Raw genomic sequence first — 17,896 nt, 5'->3', positions numbered from 1 at the left:
ATGAAAAGATTGGGGCAGACCCAATAGCCCTTTGTTGCCTTTATTTTATTAGTAGTTAAGACTGAGTAGCCTGTTCCTGATGTATCATTCTCATGGGTGGGTCATTTCTTAGCATCATTATTGAATTTTTAAGTAATAGATTGCAAAGAGTTATTGTTAATGAGCACCATACTGAGCATAGGAATGTGGTATCTGGTGTTCCTCAGGATAGTGTTCTTGGGCTATTATTTTTCATACTATATACACAGGGCATGGGGTTAGACCTAGAAAACAAACTTGTTACATATGGAGAGGATGCTACACTCTTTGCAAGGGCTCCAACAGGGTAGAGTAGCCTAGTAAGGAAAGGAAATAGAAAAGTAAAAAGAATTAATGAACAATTAAAATGATATTTCAAGAACATTGAAATAGATACATTCTGTGTTTGTTTGTATCGACAAGAACATCGATGGAGAAGAGAGCAAATCATTATATTTAGTGAAATTAATAACAAAAGGAAGGAAATAAAGTATTAGATGCATACACGTCTATTTGAAGAATTTCTGAGTAAATTTAAAAAAGTATCTCTAAAACATGATGTTTGATTATGTAGGTCGCACCTTGTGAGATTAGTCGGATTAAAAGCTTTGTTAGTCTTACACCTGGATCACTAAAAAAATCTCACTACCTCCGTCATGTACAAGATTAGTACCCTCATTAATCTTTTGACTTTGGGAAAAGAGAGAAAGAGCAGTCTTTTGTAATTTAACAATAATAAAGCAAAGATTGTTTCAATACAGTAATAAGTTAAGAGATTGTGATATGCAATCAGTTTATCATTATTTTATGATAAGATCTCCAATCGAGGGCCGTGTAAAAATAGGTGAGTTAACTCAGTCTCCATGCTAATCCGTCCTCACATACGCCAGAGAATGGCGGGTGGTACTGCCAATCTCGACAGGACTAGCCTGTGCAGTCAAACATGCTGAAAGGATGAGAGGACAGGCCATTTGCGCTGGGTTTGTCCTGTTCACCCCCTTCTCCCCCACACACACCATACACGTTAAGGATTGACTGATTCATGTCAATCCCAATCAAATTAGAACGACACTCCTCTGCGTGTATGACAGAGGACTGTCCGGTTTGTGTGTGTATACACACAAACATAGTGTTGATAACTAGAAGAATGTTTGGAAGATTGAAAGACCTGCATTTGTTTAGGGGTATGGCTAACGATATGTCTGTTCCTTTTTTGGTAGAAGGAAAATTAGTTGTAGCAGAGTGGGGGAATAGGGTAGGGGGATGTAAAAGGGAGCTAGTGAAGGTTGAAGAGCTAATAAAACTGGGGGTAAAAAGTAAATATCAAGAAAGGTTGAAAATGGCATATGACAGAGTGAAAGAAAGAGAAACTAGTAATTTAGAAGAGGAGTGGAAGTTAGTAAAAAATAATTTTGTTGTGATTGCAAGTGATGTGTGTGGCAAGAAGTTTGTTGGAGGTAGCATTAGGAAAGACAGTGAATGGTGGAATGAAGGAGTGAAGGTAAAAGTGGAAGAGAAAAACAGGGCTTTTGAAGATTGGCTGCAGAGTAATAGTGTGGAGAAGTATGAAAGATATAGAGAAAAAAATGTGGAGGTAAAGCGCAAGGTAAGCGAGGCAAAGAGGGCAGCTGACCTGAGATGGGGTCAGGGATTGGGTCATTCGTATGGAGAGAATAAAAAGAAGTTTTGGAAAGAAGTGAAGAGAGTAAGGAAGGCTGGTTCAAGAATTGAAAAGACAGTGAAGGATGGAAATGGAAGGTTGTTAAAAGGAGTAGAGGCAAGGAAAAGGTGGGCGGAATATTTTGAAAGTTTAATGAATGTTGAGGATAATAGGGAGGCAGATATAATTGCTGTTGCAAGTGTTGAGGTGCCGGTGATGGGAGATGAGAATGAGAGAGAGATTACAAGAGAGGAAGTGAGGAGAGCACTAGATGAGAAAAGAGAGTAGGAAAAGCATCTGGTATGGATGGTGTGAGAGCTGTACTTGAATGGTTGATGATACTGTTCAATATGTGTTTTGTATTGTCAATGGTGCCAGTAGATTGGGTTTGCGCATGTATTGTACCACTATATAGGGGTGAGGGAGTTGTGGATGAGTGTTGTAATTCGAGGGGTATTAGTTTGTTGAGTGTAGTTGGAAAGTGTATGGTAGAGTACTGATTAGTAGGATTAAGGATAAAACATAGAATGCAATCTTAGAAGTGCAGGGTGGTTTTAGGAGAGGTAGGGGTTGTATGGATCAGATTTTTACAGTTAGGCAGATATGCGAGAAATATTTAGCAAAAGGTAAGGAGGTGTATGTTGCGTTTATGGATCTAGAGAAAGCGTATGATAAAGTTGATAGGGAAGCAATGTGGAATGTGATGAGGTTACATGGAGTTGGTGGAGGGTTGTTGCAAGCAGTGAAAAGTTTCTATAAAGGTAGTAAAGCATATGTAAGGATAGGAAATAAAGTGAGCGATTGGTTTCCAGTGAGGGTGGGGCTGAGACAGGGATATGTGATGTCGCCATGGTTGTTCAACTTGTATGTTGATGGAGTGGTGAGAGAGGTGAATGCTCGAGTGGTTGGACAAGAATTGAAACTGGTAGACGAGAACGACCATGAATGGGGGGTAAATCAGTTGTTGTTTGCGCATGATACTCTACTGGTTGCAGACGCGGAAGAGAAGCTTGGCCAATTAGTGACAGAATTTAGAAGGGTGTGTGAGAGAAGGAAGTTGAGTTAGTTAATTAATGCGGGTAAGAGTATGGTTATGAGATGTACAAGAAGGGAAGGTGGTGCGAGGTTAAATTTCATGTTGAATGGAGAGTTACTTGAGAAGATGGATCAGAGTAAGTATTTGGGATCTGTTGTTGCAGCAAATGGTGGAGTGGAAGCACATGTATGCCAGAGAGTGAATAAAGGATGCAAGCTGTTGGGGGCAGTTAAGGGAGTGGTAAAAAAAAGATGGTTGGGCATGAATGTAAAGAGAGTTCAGTATGAGAAAGTGATTGTACCAACTGTGATGTATGGATCAGAGTTGTGGGGAATGAAAGTGATGGAGAGACAGAAATTGAATGTGTTTGAGATGAAGTGTCTAATGACTATGGCTGGTGTATCTCGAGTAGGTAGGGTTAGGAACGAAGTAGTAAGGGTGAGAACGTGTGTAAAAAATGAGTTAGCAGCTAGAGTGGATATGAATGGGTTGAGGTGGTTTGGCCATGTCGAGAGATTGGAAAATGGCTGTCTGCTAAGAAGGTGATGAATGCAAGAGTTGATGAGAGAAGTACAAGAGAAAGGCCAAGGTTTGGGTGGATGAATGGAGTGAAGAAAGCTCTGGGTGATAGGAGGATAGATGTGAGAGAGGCAAGAGAGCGTGCTAGAAATAGGAATGGATGGCGAGTGATTGTGACGCAGTTCTGGTAGGCCCTGCTGCTTCCTCCGGTGCCTTGGATGACTGTGGAGGTAGCAGCAGTAGGGGATTCAGCATTATGAAGCTTCATCTGTTGCAAATAACTGGGGAGGGTGGGCTGTGGCACCCTAGCGGTACTAGCCGAACTCGGTTGAGTCCCTTGTCAGGCTGGGAGGAACGTAGAGAGGAGAGGTCCCATTTTTTGTTTCATTTGTTTGATATTGGGTAGTGCCTTGGTATATATATATATATATATATATATATATATATATATATATATATATATATATATATATATACACACAAGGGTTTCTAGAAAGTATCCTACCTTTGGCCGGGGAATGAAAACTGGCATACCTAGACCGTTGGAAAACCTAATCACCTTCAAAGTAGTCTCCTTGTAACTCCACACACATTTCCCACTGGTGCCGCCATAGTTGAAAGCATTCCGAGAGAGCCTCCTTCGAATTGGACTTTAGTTCGGCTGTCGTAGTATCCAGAATGTCCTCTCTTGTCTGAAATCGCGTTCCTGTCAATGGTCTCTCGAGTTTAGGGAAGAGCCAGAAGTCGCAAGGAGCCCTATCAGGAAAGTAAGGAGCCTGCTGAACCATAGGGATCTGATTTTTGGCCAAAAAAGTCTGAATATAGTGCTACGAATGTGCTAGAGCGTTGTCGTGGTGGAGGTGCTGAAAACATTTTCCTTGAAATGAAAAACAGACGAGATCACTATACACTACATCACTCAAATGCTGCTTGTGAACAAGTGACGCCATCAACAAGCAGGAAAAAATTCACGAATGCGTACGAATGTTCAAGGTTGATTCAAATCCTTTACATGCTGAAAAAAGAAATAATGTCGGATACTTTACTAACAGCCCTCGTGTGTACGTGTGTGTGTGTGTGTGAGTGTATATATATATATATATATATATATATATATATATATATATATATATATATATATATATATATATATATATATAGTTGCTTTTCCTTTTACTATACATTTTTTTTATGTTAACATTCTTCTAGAGTTCAGGGTACATAGGCTGTATTTAATTTACCATAGATACTCTTTATGTCATATTCTTCCTAGAGTGTAGTGTATAGTATGCAGAAAAAGTTGCGATACCCGATTTTAGTGATTTTCCTCCCGAAAATCCCTGACTTGCACATCTTACATTCTTCACATTTTAATGAGACCAGGTTCCAACGAAGAGACGTTTTGCAACTGCGCTGAATAAAAGATAGAGTCCTCTAAATTTGGTTGTAGAGTGTTAAATGTACATTTATTAAAAACATCAGCTAGATCAAAACCTAAATGTTTGATTTGATTTTAATTTTCATCTTCCATAATTATATATCTAATATAATAAAATTTTCCAGCCAGACATCAACTGGCAGTTTCATGGTGATATTCTACCATATGCCTAGTTCTCTACAGTATTAACAAGACTTGGAGCTACTGAACTGAGATTGGAAATTACACAGCATAACTTTTCTCCAGATTTTCGAAATAAAAGATATAGCAATCATCTTAAAATCCACAAAATAATGTGTATAGATGGCTAAAATCATAAAATGAAGGAGAAAGAGGAAAAAGCCATCCGAGAAGGTGGGAGACCCCACTGCACATCCGCATAGGAAGTTGAAGAATTAAATTTACGAACAAGCTACTATAAGGCTTTGCTTATCACCCTGGGAGTCTGTGTGAGGAAAATATTTGTAATAGGTTGGTTGACATTATTCTCAGAAGGGATTAACAGCGTAGACTCACATACAGTAACTCTCTCTCTCTCTCTCTCTCTCTCTCTCTCTCTCTCTCTCTCTCTCTCTCTCTCTCTCTCTCATATATATATATATATATATATATATATATATATATATATATATATATATATATATATATATATATATATATATATATATATATATATATATATATATATATTATAGGACTAACAGAATAAGTCTAGTTTAGATTCAATACTAAGAACAACGCTTATCGAGTTCACAAATAAAACCGTATCACCACCTTTGCTGCATGTTGTTCATAAAATTGCTTTCATTTGACCATACATTTTATGTTAATATTTGTCCCGAATGTCAATTTCATATATGGTTATTGTTGAAATCTGCTTTTTGTTTTCTGTTAGCTATGTTTCCTTTTTTTATTTCCTGTTATCTGTTTCTTTTGTAATGTGTGCAAGACAACTAATGATCACCTTCTCTTTCAGTTACTTCGGCTTCTGGAGGATTTGTCCTCGAACGTGAGGAAGCTTTGAATAATGAAGAGAAAGACCCTGAAGGGGATGAGCCCTCAGTGACTTTAGGTTGCAAGAACCTTCAGTGGGTCAAAGACATTGACAAAGAATACTTGCCCTTTAACAACGAGTATGCTATCCCTACTCATGTGACCTATGGAATAGAATTTTGTTAGTGTCTTTATCCATGCAATAATAGACCATATTGCTTACGAGACAAATTTGTATGCAAGGCAGAAAAGTATTGCCACGACCATTTCAACTATTTGGAATGAAATTCTGCAATTTATAGGTATATTAATGTTTATGGGTATATGGCTGTTTCCTTCTCTTGATGATTATAGGGCTAAAAATACTAGAGTTCCTCATATTGTCAATGTAATGTCATCAAACCAGTTTCCAATTACTGAGAAGAACTATTCAACATGATGATAACATAGCTGCTACTGCAGAAATTGATAGATTTTATAAAGTTGGGCCACTTTTCAATCATCTAACAGACGCTTCCTTGAAAGTTCCTTGCACTATCAGAAATAGTATTGATGAAGTAATTGTTTGATACAAGGGTAGAACAGTAAGTAATCTCAGTCAATAGATTCAAAAGAAACATGAAAAATGGGGTTTCAAATTATATTGCAACGATGATGGTTTTTTACATGATATGATGATGTATTAGGGACAGAGTGTGTATCATTTCCATAGTAGATTCCAGTTGGAAGATGACCAGGCATCAATGTTTGTTAGTTGTAAGACCATTGATCAATGTATTGCTTATGGTGATAACTTTTTTTTTCTAGTCTCAGATGTCTACATGAATTAAAAGAAATTCACAAGCACAGGTACAGAAGTATAACAAGAGAAAGCATAGTAGGCAACCCCCCACTAATGACTGTGAAAACCATGAATTTGAAAAAGGAAAAAGTAGTAAGAGAGACTCTTGTTTGCAGCTATCTAATGATATAGTTGAGGAGGAAGATAGGGTTCCCATGCACCCCCATGATACATTTTTTTAACTTGCATTTTTGCAATCCCTGGGGTGTCTGGAAACAGAATCCCCTTTGTTCCCATTCAAAAAAATGTCCCATGTGGGTCGTTTAGCCGTCTATTTGTCCACCATCTTGGATTTCTTGAGATGTAAAAGTTAGGGGTAGGGGAAATATAAAGGACCTTTTCGTAAAGAAATAAATTAGTTACAAGTACAAACTAGGTATCATTGGAAAGGGTATGAACAGCACTATCACAAGAACCCATCACTTATTCGGTCATGACATTGATGACGTCATCAGGGGTCAAAAGGTCACGTTAAAGGGGCACTAGTCAAAATTCGGGCCCATCCAATTTGTTAACCATCCTGCACCTAACTGAATAAATATTTTGGATTCTACTTTGCTTCAAAGAAAGTGTACATGAATAGGTAGTTTTTAAATCTAAAACAAATTAATTGACTAGAGTGTAACATTATTAACCCTTTTCACGAATAAAACGAAAATATTGAAAAAATTATTTTTTAAAATGAGATTAATGTGAAATTCCAGTTCGACACATCTTTGTTTTCTCTGCCTTTCTGTTATGGTAAAAGGCCTTATATGTTCCAATGAGTCCCGAAATACAGTCTATGTATAATTCCATTGGTATCTTCACTTGGTATTATCAGAATATGCATTACACACATATATATAGATAGAATGTCTGGTAACGAGTTGCTATAACACACAGGCCAAAAATTTATTAACTTGCAATATTATCATGACTGCCAAAAGTCTCAATATTCATATTAATCAAATCTTCATTAACACTGAGAAGTTCTTCATTGTCACTGTCTTGGTCAGCCTGTTCTCCATCAGGGTCATTATCACACTGTTCCATCTCTTCCGTAGTCTTGTGAACTAAGTCTATCAAGGCAGGGGGAAGTACCGGGCTGCAAGACCACACTGGCTCCAGAACACCCTCATAATTTTGTCCCCAACCTTGTTCAGGATCATATGGCTTTGGAGACCAGAAGATTGGAATATCTGCTCGCTTGTAGATAGCTAAGCGATGGTTCACTCGACGAATGTGTGGGATAAGGTTGTCTCGGCAAGGTGGCAAATGGGAGAGGTCAATCTTAGATTTTGTTGTCAGTTGCTCATCTTCCCCAACCATCTTCTTTAACATGATTCCGCGTACAGTGTCAATAGATTTCTGTCTGGAGTAGCCATACATCAGACATGTGAATGCCTCGATATCATCAATCGTTTCTGGCTCTACTGACCATTCATCCCCAAGTTTTCTGAAAGGAGATGAGTATAATTATATCAATTGCCGCACAAAATTGATAAGAAAGTGTGATAGTCAGGGCATTGCATACATATAGATAACAAGATAAATACCTGAAAGCTTCATGATGAATTGGATGACGTTGTAACTTCTTAAGGGGTCCAATCTTGCCCTTTCCCTTGAAGGAACTTATAACGTTCCATCACTGTGTGGAAAGGCCCCGGGGTTACCACATGGTTCTTGTATTCTTCAGGAAACTTCCAAATGAGGGGGAGTGCTTTCATCAACCTCCAAGGTCAAAGGTGCTAAGAACATATTTCTGGCCGACCTCCAGCGTAGCATCTTCTGAACGCTTCAACAGCTCCCTGATCACGGAATATTCGGTGAACGGCTGATTGATCGGGTTGAAATAATCAATGGTCGATTTCCGAGACGGTTTTTTGCCAGTAGCTGAGGTGAAGCCACCAAATCCAGGGACAAGTTGTGTTTCTTTACCGTGTTTGCTGCCAGTGACCATTCGCATTTGTAACCACAAACGGTACTCTTGGATGCACTCTGCATACAACTTATCGTTTGCGATGGGTGGACTGAACTTTGCTCCTGGTGGAAACTTGGGCCCAACACGACCATAAATATGAAGAGGGGGCAATGTTGCTGGGGTTCCAACTTCCAAACAACGAGTCCTATTCCGCTGCTTGAGTGGGAGAGTTCTATCTTTGTCGGCAATGTCAGCATTCGGTTTCACCTCCTATATCATAATCCCTCCAGTGCTGTTCACCACGTTTGATCCATGGACATTTGTAGTTATTTTGTTTAAGTTGTCCCACTCAACATGGAAAACTTCGTTGTGCTCACCAATAGCAATTTGGGGAGTGAGCGAAGAGGAAACATCATCAATGGCTTCTGCCAGTGCTGTCTCAACTTCCAAGGCAAAGTCATAGGACTCACTGTGACCTAATCTATGGAGTATATTGGTGAGTTGCTTGCTTCTATACAGGTGTCGTATGGTGCTGCAAAGCAGAATGTGTTTAGGTAATTTCCACTCTCCGTTTGTCACAGCACGGCAGATGTCCTGGAAATGAAACTACTAGACATTAGACAGAAAATGGTTTACATTTTCATTACAGAATGTGGTAAAACTATATGTCAAGATGGTAAAGCAAATGTGGTTAAATCTCACCTGAGCTATGGAAAGGACCAGACGTCGGCACTTTTCAGACTTTTCCACGACTACTTCATCCACCAGAAGAGTCGACAGGAACTTCATAAGTTCTGTTGGAAGGTATTCTTCTGATGCTCTGGCATCCAGCTCATCAGCTGTTGGAGGCCAAGGAAGTGGTGTTGACTCATGGAAGTGCAAGGCAACATCCTCAAACTTGTCTCTGGAACCAAGTCTATATGCATATGTCACTGCTTCCGCAACAGAGATGCTTTTGCTGTACACCAGGTTGAAGGTTATGCATCCCCTGTCCCCAGGAAAAACTTTTGTGAAAGCGATGCTCTCATTAATTTCGTGTCTTTGAAGTCGGGTCTTCAGCTTATCACTTCTGAAATCTGGATTTGGAAATCCACAGCGTTCAAGTTCTTGGACGTATAGGTGGCGGAGTGTTCCAAGTTGCACGACCTCCTTCTGGCCAATAACTCTCTCACGTATAAAATCCAGAACTTTATTAAGCGAGCTTTGATGAGCTTCATGCTTTTCATCATGCTTGTCTTCAGTACTTCTGTTGGCTTGATAACGTAAGTAATTCACGTCTCAGTTTGAAAGAACTATGACAGGATTTATGGAAATGAGCTTCCCTTGCAAATAAATCTTCGCCTGCCACTTTGCGATGTAAACGATTGTCTCCCATTTCTATGGCCTGGGATTCAATATGAATCCAAGCTGCTTCCTTTCCCTTGAAAGATGCAAACTGGACACAACGTTCAGTCCTTTCAGAAACTTTCGTCTCAAGCTTTCCACAGAAAATACACTCAGGTTGAAAAATGTTCTTGGAAGAGGTTGATGATTTACGAGGGGATCGAATTGTTGAAGGTTCATCGTCTAGCACAACACATTTCAAACGATCCTGATGTTTGGTAAAGGCCTGATAGCAACCCCGGTGATAGCCTGTCATTTCCAAGTCCAAACCATCAAGACTGTCTGGAATTAACTTACACACAGCTTCCATACGAGCGGGTGAATCATGTGACTGAAGGAGCCGTTTCTTACGAAGATTATGTAACATCTCAAGTTTATCCTGGGGAGGACCCTTTATATTCTGTAGTGGTATAAATTCACCTTGCTGTATGCCACTCACATGTAAAATGCATACAGAATGAGGCATCCGCAGTTCCTCCAAATTGCAACCATGATCAGTTCGGCGTTTCTTTGCCTTTGACATGATAAAGCCACCGCCATCACCAGTTAACTACAACTAAGCATGCACTGTCACCACCACTGCACTAATCCAGAGCTGTTACCTGAAAAAAAGACATTATTAACCACCACCAATAAACTACAAAGATATAAGCGGGTATGCATGCCACCAGAAATTACAGCTACTAAAACATTTTATCAAAACTGCTCAGTGTCCTGTCAACAAAAGAGACAGCACTATTAGTTGAAGAAACTGAACACTACCACTAAAGTACTAAGGAAGTTACGATGCCCTCACCTGAAATAAAAAAAAAAAAAAAACAGTTAATAATCTTAGCCATAAACAGTTATCATCTATGGACAGTAAAAGAAATCACTTTCATGCGAAGGACACACCGAACAGTAAACTCAGCGCATAACCGCATTTTTTCAATATTTTCGGTGTACTTGTGGATGTGGAAAGGGTTAATAATGTTACACTCTAGTTAGTTAATTTGTTTTAGATTTAAAAACTACCTATTCATGTACACTTCCTTTGAAGCAAAGTAGAATCCAAAATATTTATTCAGTTAGGTGCAGGATGGTTAACAAATTGCATGGGCTCGAATTTTGACTAGTGCCCCTTTAACGTGACCTTTTGACCCCTGATGACGTCATCAATGTCATGACCGAATAAGTGATGGGTTCTTGTGATAGTGCTGTTCATACCCTTTCCAATGATACCTAGTTTGTACCTGTAACTAATTTATTTCTTTACGAAAAGGTCCTTTATATTTCCCCTACCCCTAACTTTTACATCTCAAGAAATCCAAGATGGTGGACAAATAGATGGCTAAACGGCCCACATGGGACATTTTTTTGAATGGGAACAAAGGGGATTCTGTTCCCAGACACCCCAGGGATTGCAAAAATGCAAGTTAAAAAAATGTATCATGGGGGTGCATGGGAACCCTATCTTCCTACTAGACTAATATCATAGTTGTCAGGTGAAAGGGCAATAAGCCAGTAACTCTTTTCAAATAACAAGGGGTAAATCCTGTTCTCAATCTAAAACGTTACTGTAAAAAGCAACAAAAAGCGGTTGAAGTGGACTGTTCTCTTGTGTTAGCAGAGTAGAATACACACATGTGAGGTATTGACTAAAGTGACATGCTGGGGCATTTATAAAGGACTCCTATGAAATCGAAAAGATGATACCTGTATTTGTTTGGTTATTTTATAGACTTGAGCATTATGAATGTTTGACTGCTATACAAGAGGTATTCAGTGGCCCACAAGGAGTCCTACATGAAATCAAAACTTTTCAGATTGCAGGCATCTGCCAACTGTAGAGCTTACAAGCCTATACGTGGTAGGCATTTGAGATTACAATCTGTTAAACAGGATGATGCAATAGTTCAAACGCCACCCTTGTGAAAGAGCAAATGCGTGTGATGCCTGGTGATGCTGTCAAGTATGATAAGTCTTTGGGTCATTATCTTGCTGTTGTTGATAGGCAAAGTTGCAAACAATGCACCCAAAAGGGACATGTAATTAGGTCTAATGTTGCATGTAACATTGCAAGGTCAATTTGTGCCCAAAGTCTAATGCAAATTGCTTTGTTCTATTCCATAGAACCTAAGAGGTCTTCAATGTGTGGACAAGGCCCTAAATGACCCTCAAAAAGAGTACAAATAGCATTTTCGAATACCCAAGGGAAATATTCATACATATGGGAATTTCAATCTATAATCTATATTTTGTATTTCTTGTATTTTTTAATAATTGATAAATGTATTTTCTTGAGTACGTAGTATTTCTGGCCATGTTATTTATCTATTTTTTTTTTTTTTTTTTTTTGCAAACCCGGAAATTCCCCTCACCAAGCGGGCGCTCACAAAAACGGTAACTTCAATAATCGCGCCTCACGGCTTTAGCATATGAAAGAAAAATAATACATACCAATTCTCTTAACAAAAACACCCTACCAAATATCATAGTTTATGAAAATGTAAGTGGATGTCCAATATATTCAAGATTTCTATTTGGCCGGTAAAAGGTTAATGTCCTAGTTAGTGGGACATCTAAGTTACAGCAGAATAGATGTCCATATGCATTACACAAAGGAGACTTTTCCATCTGGAAGGCAAAATACTGCATGAGGCGAACAAAATGACCCGGAAATTCATGTCATAAAAATCTCGTAAAATCAAGTCCTTCTCAAAGTTTAGAGTAAAATTTTTTCCCATGAATGTAGCAAGATCGGGAGAAGAATATAGCCCCCCCCCCCTCTCTCTCTCTCTCTCTCTCTCTCTCTCTCTCTCTCTCTCTCTCTCTCTCTCTCTCGTGTGTACCAAGAAGATTACAGAAACGTTTTGGTGTGTGACTGTACAGATGAGGGGAGGGCTAACCCCCAGAGGGAAGAAAAATAGAAGTATATTCACGAAGAAAAGAACAAGGACGAAGACACATAACCTTACCAACACATAGAGCTCTCTCTCTCTCTCTCTCTCTCTCTCTCTCTCTCTCTCTCTCATACGCACGCGGGCATACACACATACACACACGCACACACACACACACACTCACTGCTTGACTTCATTTCCGTGTTTTAATAAAACGTGAAATCTGCTGGGGCTACTGGGGCTAATATTTTCTATTAGAATAAGGGTAAATTTTGTTAATTTATGTATATACTCTGCTCTATATCGAGAGCTATAATTCTCTCTTCATCTATTCTGAAGATTTGTTTTTCTTTTGCTTATTTAAGTCTGTGAGCGACTTATATCTCATTGCTTGTCATCATTTGGTCTCCTTTTTCTTTTTAACGGTCTATATCCTATTGATGGATGGTAAAGGCAATTTACTAGGTTTACGGATGATTGTTGTAGAATATTTGTTCCTCTTCTCCACAATGGAAAATTACTCATATACTCATTACTAAATTGTATACACAATTAACCTTAGCGCTCTACTGTTCCTGCACCAGTGGAACCATTTTCTTTTTTTTTATCTTGGGAAAAAAAATATTTTGACAAATAGTTGTTTTTTTCTGCAATCTTATTTCAACATAAATAGCCACGTGTTGCAAACTCACTAATCAGCTATCATGGTGGAGATAGGTTGATTTCAATTCTAAATACAGAATACTGAATTCAACAGATATAGGCTATGTACAGTGTACAGTACTTGAAATGAACTTACATCTCTCTTGATAGATCTATTTGGTGAAGTCATCCCAGCAGGCATTATTTCGTCTCATGTCATAGGTTCGAATCCTTGTTCAGCCAAAGGCATTAATCATAAATGAATTTCCAGTGGATATACATTCCTAAAGGTAGATTTGGTATTAAATGCCATTGAGGTTGATATCCACATTGATTTAAATCACGAGTGTTAATGATGTAAATTTACACACACATGTATATACATATATGAATATATATATATATATATATATATATATATATAATTTTGCACATTTAGACGTGTTTTTTTCATATTCAAATAAGCCATATATTTTAATACATTAATGTTTGCATTCTCTTATCGACCTCGAGATCAGAGTCCCGAGGCGAAACCACTCAAAACCAATAGCATTTGATTGGCCGGGATTCCAACCCTGGTCTAGGATGTTTGTATGACAGTGACTGCTCCATTTAGCCACGAAGCTATATATAAGTCAATGACAATTGTTCTGTACATATACCTGTCAAATTAAGGTTTTTTGTCCTTAAAATTGAATTCAACCGATCATCACCATCGTAACTAGTTTGATATTATTGTACTTGGCATTCGATGGTGAAGATGGGTTGATTTCAATTCCAAATACAACAAATCTGAATTCAACAGGTATATGTACAGAAGAATTGTCGACTTTTATCTTTGTTCGTGGCTATACACATAAACACATACATACACACACACACACACACACACACACACACACACACATATATATATATATATATATATATATATATATATATATATGTATATATATATATATATATATATATATATATATATATATATATATATATATATATATATATATATATCACAAGCACACGTGATTTCAATCAATGTAAATATCACCCACGAGTGGCATTTAATACCGAATTCTATCTTGGGAATATATATCCACTTGGAATTCATTTTATGGTAACAGCTTCTGGCCGGGTGGAGATTCGAACCCCCACCTTTTATCTCTCTTGATAGCTCAGTCGGTATAGTCTCTGCAGGCATGGTTTCCAGCCGAAAAGGTGGGGGTTCGAATCTCCCCCCGGCCAGAAGCTGTTACCATAAAATGAATTCCAAGTGGATATATATTCCCAAGATAGAATTCGGTATTAAATGCCATTCGTGGGTGATATTTACATTGATTGAAATCACGTGTGCTTGTGATATATGTTCAATTAAAATAACCACGTGTTGCAAACTCACAATTCAGATATCATGGTGGAGATGGGTTTATTTCAAGTCTATGAACAGATTCCTGAATTCGACGGGAATATGTACGGGGACTTGTCATAAACTTTTTATCTCTCTTGATAGCTCAGTCGGTATAGTCTCTGCAGGCATGGTTTCCAGCCGAAAAGGTGGGGGTTCGAATCTCCACCCGGCCAGAAGCTGTTACCATAAAATGAATTCCAAGTGGATATATATTCCCATGATAGAATTCGGTATTAAATGCCATTCGTGGGTGATATTAACACACACACACACACACACACACACACACACATATATATATATATATATATATATATATATATATATATATATATATATATATGTGTGTGTGTGTGTGTGTGTGTGTGTGTGTGTGTATCCAGACATCGCGATAGAAAAGTCCATAAGGAAGAAATTCAACTACCCACGACAATAAAAACTAACAAAGAAAAAAAAATTATCTACTACCCTCTTAGCTTTGGCCCGGCCTACAAAGATGAAACACTGACCTTGCGAGGAATCTTCAATCAAGGCGTTGCTTCGAAAGCCCCTTTCCGGAAGAAAAACTTGCGATGAAGCACAGTCCGGCCCCAAGAGGACCAAAGGAAACGTGTACAAATGTAATCTATAACGACATTGTTTATTTATTTTACAGACACACAAACACTCGCACACATATACAAACACACACACACATATATATATATATATATATATATATATATATATATATATATATATATATATATATATATATATATGTGTGTGTGTGTGTGTGTGTGTGTCTTTAAAATGAATAGACAATGTCGTTATACACTACATTTATACATGTTTCCTTTGCAGTTAGATTGGGCTTTCAATATAAGTTTTTCCTTCTGGAAATGGGCTTTCGAAGCAATTCCTTGATTGAAGATTCCTCGCTAGGTCCGTGTTTCATCTTTGTAGGCTGGGCCAAAGCTGAGAGGGTAGTAGATGATAAGCCCATACTACTATACAGGTTTTACCCAAGAAGCAAACGAGCAACAAAAAATCTACTACATTCGTACATTATCCTCTGAAAAGTAGATGAATCTCCATAGCGGAAAACATCCGTTGCGTTAGTGGCCTTATACATCTTGGCAGAAGGTTCTTCTTGTGCTGTGTGTTGAATAGAAAGCCCCTTTTCACAATATGCCATTCACCTCCGTCTTTCACACCCTGTCGTTTCTAATGGATGTAGAATCATTTTCTTCGGTTTTGCTATCCCTTCGATAGTAATTACTTGTAATAATACGTCTCCTGCAAGCAATTATCTTATACTCAGTCGATACATCCAAGAAATCTTCAAATCCTCTTAAAAGTACTTCCATGTATGTTTTTTGTAGTACTCCCACTATTTACCTACATATTTTTACCCTTTTAATTATTCTTATAATAAAAAAAAAAATATTATAAAACACTTCATCTCAATAGTTTCAACTTTTTTTTTTTCATCATATTCATCTTGCCCATTTCATTTTCCAGAAAGAGCATTGTTCTAATAAACCTTTCATACATAATTCTTGGTAGACATAGAACTTTCAGTAACACTATTTTCTGCTGGTCACATTTATTTTTTATTACATTCTTATCATAATAACTTCAAAGTCCTATTCGTTCTTAGTTTTACACCCTTGGTTAGAACCAAGACAAAATATCTTTTTGTCCTCCTTCTTGGATACTCACGGCCCTGTCATTTTTTCTCATTAACTGCTAGAACTATGTGCTATGTTTACCTATTGCACAACATCCATTTATTTTTTTTTTCTTATTTTTTTTATTTAATTTTTTTTTTATTTTTTTGTGATACGCTATATTCTTGTTCCTTAAATTCTATTGCTAGTTATAATCAGCCCGATAATCCAAACCTTATGAACTAATTTTATCGATTAATGCCGTATAAATCGTTGATGAATTAGCATATATACTATTTGGGTCAAAAGATCAACTAATCTGTGGCAGTAATAATGGGTATTTACATTGTAAAGAGGAGGGATTTCCATTTGGGAAGTAAGATACGACATGAAGAGAATAAAATAGACAGCATATGATGTCGTAAAAAATATCTTAAAATATCCTCCTTGTGAAAGAACGTCATTGTTTCCAAAAAATGTAGTAGCTCTCTCTCTCTCTCTCTCTCTCTCTCTCTCTCTCTCTCTCTCTCTCTCTCTCTCTCTCTCTCTGTCGCACACGTATGTTGAGTGTACATTGAAGAAAGTGTTTCAAGGGCTGCAGGAAGACTAACTTGAAAAATAGAATGAAAACTGAAATATGTTTGTGACTAGAAGGACTATATCAATTAGATTAATGGATATACATTACTATTGTATTAACGTGGATTGAGCATTCGCTGTTCAACGGAGACGGTGAGGTAAAGAGATTTTTGTTGGCCATGCTACTCTCAGGTAGAATGTCAAATCTGCTATGATTTTTAAGGGGAAAAAATTAGTTTTAAGGTCTCACAATGTAGTCAAAGTCAGCCATCTTTAAGCAATTTGTTATGAATGTTCCGCTGATGAGGGGCTGTTGAGCAAGAACCCGTGTTTGGACAAGAGTTCCCGACACCCTACAAAAGCAACAAAATCATCCCAAGTAAGCCACAGTCCTCACTGAGATCACTCCTCCCACTCCTTCGGATGCCGCTGGTGGTGGATGCAATTTCCACCTCCCCCCCTCTCTCTCTCTCTCTCTCTCTCTCTCTCTCTCTCTCTCTCTCTCTCTCTCTCTCTCTCTACCGGTCTTTTCCAGACTGTTTGACTTACTTTCAATCTGATAATGATATTTGATACTTATGGCTAACGCGCACGATATTTTTGTGGAAATGGTTTCAAATATAGCAAGTGGTTTTAAGGCACGTCTTATGCTTCCGTATAATTAAAAATTCTCATTCGAGTTTTTGAGATATCTTAGTTCATCCATTTACATGTCTAAGTTGTCAATCACATCAGTTTTTATATCAATTATTCGTAGTATTTTATCTTTTTAAGGAAACGGACGTTACTAACTGGTGTTATAGAATTTGTAATTCTTTTATGATATTTTTTTTCATTGTACTGTCTTATGGTAATCGGTTTTAGGGACTGTTCAAATTTTGTCAGTAATGAAATCGCTTGATAATAGAATTCAAATAATCATTACCAAGTACGAATCTAAAA

This window comes from Palaemon carinicauda, chromosome 1 (genome assembly GCF_036898095.1).
Source record: "Palaemon carinicauda isolate YSFRI2023 chromosome 1, ASM3689809v2, whole genome shotgun sequence".
Classification (NCBI taxonomy): domain Eukaryota; kingdom Metazoa; phylum Arthropoda; class Malacostraca; order Decapoda; family Palaemonidae; genus Palaemon; species Palaemon carinicauda.
The sequence above is the reverse complement of the archived record's forward strand: the minus strand, read 5'-3'. Positions refer to the sequence as shown.